Below are 7470 nucleotides of genomic sequence, written 5' to 3'. Positions count from 1 at the left end.
AGTTTGGAAAATCAGTGGCTACTTTGGTGTTCTTTTGATCTTTTAAAGTTATCTTTCCTGCAAAATAAGTTAGAGAACAGAGTCTCCTGGATTTGTTCATTCTTCTAGCAGTCAATATTGTTTGTCAACACCACAACTCAAATGTGTCAATTCTTCTGCAGTCTTCCTTATTTATTGTCCAGATCTCGCATCCATATGAGTCTACTGAAAATATTGTGGCTTGATTCAGGTGAACCTTAGTCTTGAAAGTGATGTTTTTGTTCTTTAACACTTTAAAGATCTTTTGCAGCAGATTTGCCCAATACAACATATTGTTTCATTGCTAGACTGCTGCTTCCATGGGTGTTGATTGTGGATCCAAGTAAAATGAAATCCTTGACAACTTCAATCTTTTCTCCATTTAGCATGATGTTGTTTATTGGTCCAGTTGTGAGGATTTTTTTTTTTTCTTTATCTTGAGGTGTAATCCTTACTGAAGACTATAGTCCTTGATCTTCATCAGAAGTGATTCAAGTCTTCACTTTCAGCAAGGAAGTTTGTGTCGTGTGCATATTGCTGGTTGTTAATTAGTCTTCCTCCAATCCTGATGCCATGTTCTTCTTCATATAATCCAGCTTCTCAGATTATTTACTCAGCATAAAGATTGAATAAATATAGGATACAACCCTGACACATACATTTTCTTATTTTAAATCATTCAGCATCCCCTTGTTCTGTTTTAATGACTGCCTCTTGGTCCATGTACAGGTTCCTTGTGAGCACAATTAAGTGTTCTGAAACTTCCATTCTTCCCAATGTTATCCATAATTTGTTATGATCCACAGTTGAATGTCTTTGCATAGTCAATAAAACACAGGAAAACATCTTTCTATCCTTTGTTTACAGCCAAGACCCATCTGACATCAGCAATGATATCCCTCATTCCACATCCTCTTCAGAATCCAGCTTGAATTTCTGGCAGTTCCCTCTCTATGGATTGCTATAATCATTTTTGAATTATTTTCAACATAATTTTGCTTATTTCTGATATTCATATTTTTCAATAATTTCCAGACTGTATTAGATCATCTTACTTTGGAATGGGCACAAATATTGATCTCTTCCAGTCAGTTAGCCAGGCTAACATGTGTTTTCCAAATTTCTTGGCATAAATGCATGAACACTTCCAGTGCTGCATCCATTTGTTGAAACACCCCAGTGGGTATTTCATCTATTTCTGGAGCCTTGTTTTTCACCAATTCCTTCAGTACAGCTTAGACTTCTTTCCTCAGTACTCTTGGTTCTTGATCATGTTCTACCTCCTAAAATGGTTGAATGGATAGTGTTTACCTGATTTAAAAAACAAAAACAACAACAAAAAAACCCCCAAACTCACCATCATTGAGTCGATTCTGACTCATAGTGACCCTCATTGGGTTTCTGGGGCTGTAAATCTTTATGGAAGTAGATTGCCCGGTCTTCCACGGAGTGCTAGTGGGTCTGAACTGCCAACCTTCTGGTTAACAGTCAAATGCCTTAGGCACTGTGCCACCAGAGCTCCTTTACCTGACACTGTCTCTATATTAACTACGCAAAATAAAGAATTAAGATGTCAAATTTCAACTCCTACCCCTTCTGCTCCTCTGCTGGCTACTAAACATAAAAATGCAACCATTGCATTGGAATTGGATGCAACTCATAACAACCCCTCCTTGGGTCTCTGAGGCAGTATCACTACGGAAGTAGATTGCCCAACCTTCTTTCCAAGGAATGGCTGGTGGGTTTGAGATGATGAGGACTAGAGTTGGCCATGGCATGTTGAATGGGTATGAAAATGATCCTGCAGCCTTTGTAAGAAATTGCTGGGGAAAGGATGTCTGAGTGACTCCGAAAACCACCAAGGCACCCCTCAAAGCCATGGGGAGCCCCAGAATTCTGCTTTTAGACTTCAGAGGTGGGGTTTTATAATCAGCCACCATCGGTGTGGTCCTCTCAGCTCCAGACTGGGAAAGACCAAGCCTATCAGAGAAGAAGGGGACAGGAGTACAGTGGCTTGCTGGGTTCAAGGGACCAAGAGGATCTGGAGGTCAGAGGACCGGCCCAAGCCCACAGTCGTCCTGTCCACTTGAGGCAGGGCCCACAGGACATCAGAGCAAGGACAGAGAATGTGATGAAGAAGGCCATTTTGGAAGAAGAGCTGAGAATGTCTGGTGCTGCCAAGTGGCAGAATGTAAACCAGGAAAGTTGGAACCAGCTGAGGAAGCTGGGGAGGCAGATGTCTGATGGTGGTGGGAAGAAAATGTTTCAAGATCTATACCCACTCATTGCAAAAGAACACATATTGAATCCTCTAAACAAAGGGAAATCCCAGTCACTGCCTAAAGTTTTTTCCCCTGAAAGCCTAAGTTGCATGAAAATGCCCATTTCACTAAATGATGGGCATTTACCAGAGATTCCTAAGATGCCACTTTATCCTCCAAATTGTGCACCAAATTTGGAATCCACAGGGAACACTGAGAAGAGTGGCTTCATTTTTCCTTTACCACAGCCTAAGTTTGGGAGACCCCTCAAGCCTCCATCTTATGAGCTACACCAACAGGGCAGGGGAGAAGTCGAAAACACCGAGTTCCAGAACAACCAGCCAACAGATGACTTGTACGTTCCCTATTTGACCAAAAGTAGTGACCCCAGGCAAGAACACTGTGGGTCAGACTCTAGTTTGGAGCCTCCAGTCTATGTGCCTCTACCATCACATCATTCGCCCCGCCCTCCCCACACATCACAAACCCATACTTGGAAGATGCAGCTCCCAGATACGTGTGTGGGGGTTGCAGTCAGCAGCAGCCCCCCACTGAGACCAGTGCCAGTTGCCAGCATTCTGCTGGGTACCTGGGAACTGGGAATGAATATAATGCAAGCCCACACTCTCCTTGTGGGTTTCCCCAGCATCCCTGTTCCACCACCGCTCACAACAGCTTGGTTCAGTACATTCCTTTTGATGATCCACATATTCGACATATTAAGCTAACTCACCCCCAAGGTTTCAGTGATGAAACCAAGCTTTACAATAAGTTATACAGCACTGGACCTGCTGCTCCCCAAGAACCAGCTCATAGGAAAATGCAACCTGGTGGTGCCTTTTTGAATGCACAGAGCATGGCTGGGAATGAGCAGGCCCCTGCCACTTCTGAACCTGGCCCTCAGTGGCTGCTGAGTTGGGTCCCCAGGGATGGAGAACCCAGTGACATTGTTGACCAAAGAGATAACTGTCCCATGAGCAGACAGTGACCTAATGTAAAAGACGCTCAGCGCAGACACTCCGAAGGCCACGCTTCTTCCCCAAACCCACAGGCTGACAGTACCTGTGAAACCATAACCAAGCTCAAAAAGTTTGAAACTGGGCTCCAGACCAAGAAAAGTTCAAAGAAAAAAAGAATGAGACTGTGTTTTGCTTGGTTTCCATTCCAGTTAAATCTGAATCACATCTGCCAGAGATAGATACGAACAACAATGACTTTAAGCAGAGTGCTGTTAAAAAAGAATGGGCTTGATAAGAGCCCAGGGTTGCACGAACAAAGTCGGCTGAGCATGATGCAGGCACTCACAGGAAGCATGGGCAGCAGAACAGAGCTACAAAAACAAAATCTGGGGGAAACAGAAGACAAACAAACAAATGTTCTAAGATTCATTCGCCATACAAAAAACGGGGAGCTCAAGTACTCTGGCTCTTGGCCAGCACACCAGTTTAGAGACCAGCAAATGCAAACTAGTTTCACTGAAGAATCCAAAAGCTCATAGCTCCTCCCCAGTGGGAAGCCAGGAGGCTCAGGTGATTCAGTGCTGACTCCTGATCACTCAGACCCCACCGCCTCTGGTCCTCCGATGCACACAGCAATAGCTCCCAGTGACTAAAAGCAGGGGGCAAATGCTCATTATTTAAAAGGCCAAACGTACCTCAGCCCCTCAAGAAACAGTGCTTTCTCAAGGATGAATCAGGCCCCTGTGCCCAAAGCATGCCAGAGTCACCCTCACAAGGATGTCCATGGACAGAGCCAAGCCTATACCCAAGGACGAGGTAGTGAAGGGGTGGAACCAACTAGTCCATGCAACAGTCAACAGCTGTTTGGTCAGTTCTTTTCTTTTTATATTTTTTAAATGCATTTTGTTGAAATATAATTTATGTACAGTGAATTACACAAAACGAAAGTGACATGGGCCAATGCATTTTTTTTTTCAGTGTTCCCTTCCCTCCCCTCCCACCCCTGGCAACCAACAAAGAAAGTTTCCCTCCATATATGAACCTTTCCTTGACCCTCCACAATAATGAACTAATACTATATTTGTCCTTCTGTGATTGACTTATTTCATGCAGCATAATGTTCTCCAAGTTCATTCATATTATGCGGTGTTTTGCAGACTCTACATTATTCTTTAGTGCTGCACAGCAAGCATTCCATTATGTGTATGTACCGTAGTTTGGTCATGCATTCTTCTGCAGATGGGCACATAGGTTGTTTCCATTTTTTTTTTTTTTGCTATTGTAAATAGTGCTGTGATGAATGTGAGTGTGCATGTATCTGTTCCTATCCTGGCTCTCAGCTCTCTAGGATATCTACCTAGTATTGGGATTGCTGGTTCAAATGGTATCTCCAATTCCAACTTTCTAAGGAATCACCATATTGCTTTCCACAGTGGTTGTGTCACTTCACTGTCACACAAGCAGTGTATGAGAGTCCCAATCTCTCCACATCCCCACCAGCATTTGTTATTTTCTGTCTTGTTGAACCTTGCCATCGGTGCTGGGGTGAGATGGTATATCTCAGTGTTGTTTTGATTTACATCCTCTCTGATGGCCAATGATTGTGAGCATTTTTTCATGTATTAGCTGACCACCTGAATATCCTCCTTGGTGAAGTGTCTATTCATGTCTTCTGCCCATTTTTCAATTGGATTGTTAATTCCTTTGGTGTTGGTCAGTTCCTTTTAAAACCCGTGAGTCGTCGTCCCTGGGATTTAATAAGTCAGATAGAAAATTTTAACAAGAAGCTTCAAGAGCAGGAAGAGACCAGTCATAGCAGCAGTGAAGGTAGCAGTGAAGAAAGTGAAGCAGAAGGGCAACAGGATAACTGTACTGACTCCAGATGGAATAATACTGGATTCAGTGGCTACAGCCCGGCAGTGAGAAGTGAGCAACAGCCAGGGATGCTGGTACCAGAGGATCCTGGGTTTAGGTCAGAAGAGTGAAGAGTAAGTCTGAAAGCTGGAGTGAAGAGCAGAAGGCTGGGCCTCCAGCCCTGGGCATCCTGCAGGTGGAAGATAGCAGAGGGGAATTGTTAAGATCAGCAGATCAGCAGATGGAAACTGGATCACAGAGAAGAGAAACCAGGAGGTTGGAAATAGAAGAAGCAAGCCAGCAGTCAGCCCAGGTCCTATGAAAAGAATGACGGCCTTTAGGTTAAGTGACACAAAACCAGCCCCTACCACTGAGGGCCAGGTTCAGAAGTGGCAGGGGCCTGCTCATTCCCAGCCATGCTCTGTGCATTCAAAAAGGCACCACCAGGTTGCATTTTCCTATGAGCTGGTTCTTGGGGAGCAGCAGGTCCAGTGCTGTATAACTTATTGTAAAGCTTGGTTTCATCACTGAAACCTTGGGGGTGAGTTAGCTTAATATGTCGAATATGTGGATCATCAAAAGGAATGTACTGAACCAAGGAAACCACAGGAAAGGCAGACATTTGCCAATGATATCAGTTCTTTGGAACCAAGCAGAGTTGTCACTCCAGAGGCTGAGAGTGCGGAAGAGAGGGAGACAGCATTTTCACTCAATCTTTCTAACAAAAATCGAGGACTCTAGGCACCAGACATATTGTCTGTGGGGCTTCACACGGGTCAAGAGCAGAGAGCCAACCAGTTAGATGGCTCTTTTGAGAAAGCAAGTGTAATAGAAATCCCCCCAAATGAGTCCCTTCAACAAAGGGCTGAACGGATTCTGGGCATTGAGGTTGCTGTGGAGTCCCTCCTGCAGGCCAGCAGGAGAGCGGGACACAATCAGCCCCCAAATCCGATAAAAGTGCCTTCAGGCTGGGTTCACCCAGGAAAGAATCCTTAACCAGCTCAGCCCAGCCAGATGGCCCCGCAGCATCAAAAGATGCTTTTTATGGCCAAAGAAAGTGTGGTTGGACTGAAAGCCCTCTCTTTGGAGAGCAGAGAGACATGACTAGACTCTCCACGTGTCTTCCTACTCAGGTATGGACAGGGCCGTCACCTGTGATGCCTCCAGCCTTGAGCCACAGCTCAACCCACTGGATCCCAAGTCTTTGTATCAAAAGAATTCAGAGACAAAACTGCCCTTCAGATCCACTTTGTTCCATTTTATCGAGAGGAGCCCAAGTGCAGCAGGCTCAGAAAAGAGGTGCAGAAGCACTTCCAAAGTGACTGAATGTTTACAAGAGAAACTGGCCTCCCTGCTGAGGAGAGCAGACCCTGACCTCTTAATGAGAATGAGCGAGGTGAGCTCTGTGTCCCGGATGAGGCTTCTGAGCTCCTGGAGCACTGATTCCATGGAGGAGACTGAGGAACTGAAGATAGAGAGAGGCCAGGGAGAGCAGCCAAAAGGCTTTGTGTCTCTGAATGGCAGGGACCTGCCCCAGAGAGTGGCTTCCATCCCGACAGGCATCATCTCTCTAGAAGACAATAGGCATCTGGCAGCACAGAGTGCAAGGAAGAAAAGTGATCAAGGCTTCTGGTGCCCACATTCGTATGATCCTAGCCGAGTGGAAAGGGTGTGATGAGATGATACTAGTGACATTTGGGACCACTTCAGTGTGCTAATTGAGTATTCTCTGGTTTGAGTCCATCAGCCCAACAGGCCCACGTACAAGCTGGAAACTGTGTGTGTTCAGTGTTCATGCCTCTTTCACCACTGACACTAGGCAATTGGTCATTCAGTATTGCTTTGTGGATATAAAACAATAGCCCATTGAAACCATTTGTTTTTAGTGCATGAAGATTTAATCTCTGTATTTAGAAAAGAGTTTTCATATGATGGATTTGGCCAAGCTGGTATACAGTTTGGTGTGAATCTGGTTCTATGTGAACCTTTAAACATGGGAGTTGTAGTGAAATGATTTTGAAAGGATTGTCAGTGTTATAAATCCCCCTTCCTCATCTCCACAGCTTGTGTTCCACACTCCAGATACAGAATTTGTGGCACAGGCCTTTGCCTGGTGTTTCAGCACTTTGAGTTATGGGGAAATGTGGAATGAATATATATGATCCATTTCTAATCAATTTGTTCTTCTGCTGCTGGAAGTAACTTTACTGATGAGTAACTTGCCATCAGAGAGTAAAAGCAATATCTTTTAAGTTTCTAAAAGAGTAAAACTTGTACTATAATGTACTAAGAGTATTTATCTGGCAATGAAATACTTTGATCATTTGCAAATATGCTGTTGTCTGCTTTGCACTTAGTATTATCTATTTTTATTTTCT

The 7470-nt window shown here is 44.3% G+C and overlaps 1 pseudogene; it reads left to right on the top strand.

Moving 5' to 3' along the window:
* Nucleotides 1-1794: 1794 nt before the first annotated feature.
* Nucleotides 1795-6767, top strand: LOC103202444 (annotated as a pseudogene).
* Nucleotides 6768-7470: the final 703 nt, after the last annotated feature.

Source organism: Orycteropus afer, unplaced genomic scaffold (assembly GCF_000298275.1).
Source record: "Orycteropus afer afer isolate SDZICR_OR568_19922 unplaced genomic scaffold, OryAfe1.0 scaffold00180, whole genome shotgun sequence".
Lineage (NCBI taxonomy): Eukaryota > Metazoa > Chordata > Mammalia > Tubulidentata > Orycteropodidae > Orycteropus > Orycteropus afer.
Note: the sequence above shows the minus strand (reverse complement) of the source record. Positions and strands in the feature narration are given on the sequence as shown.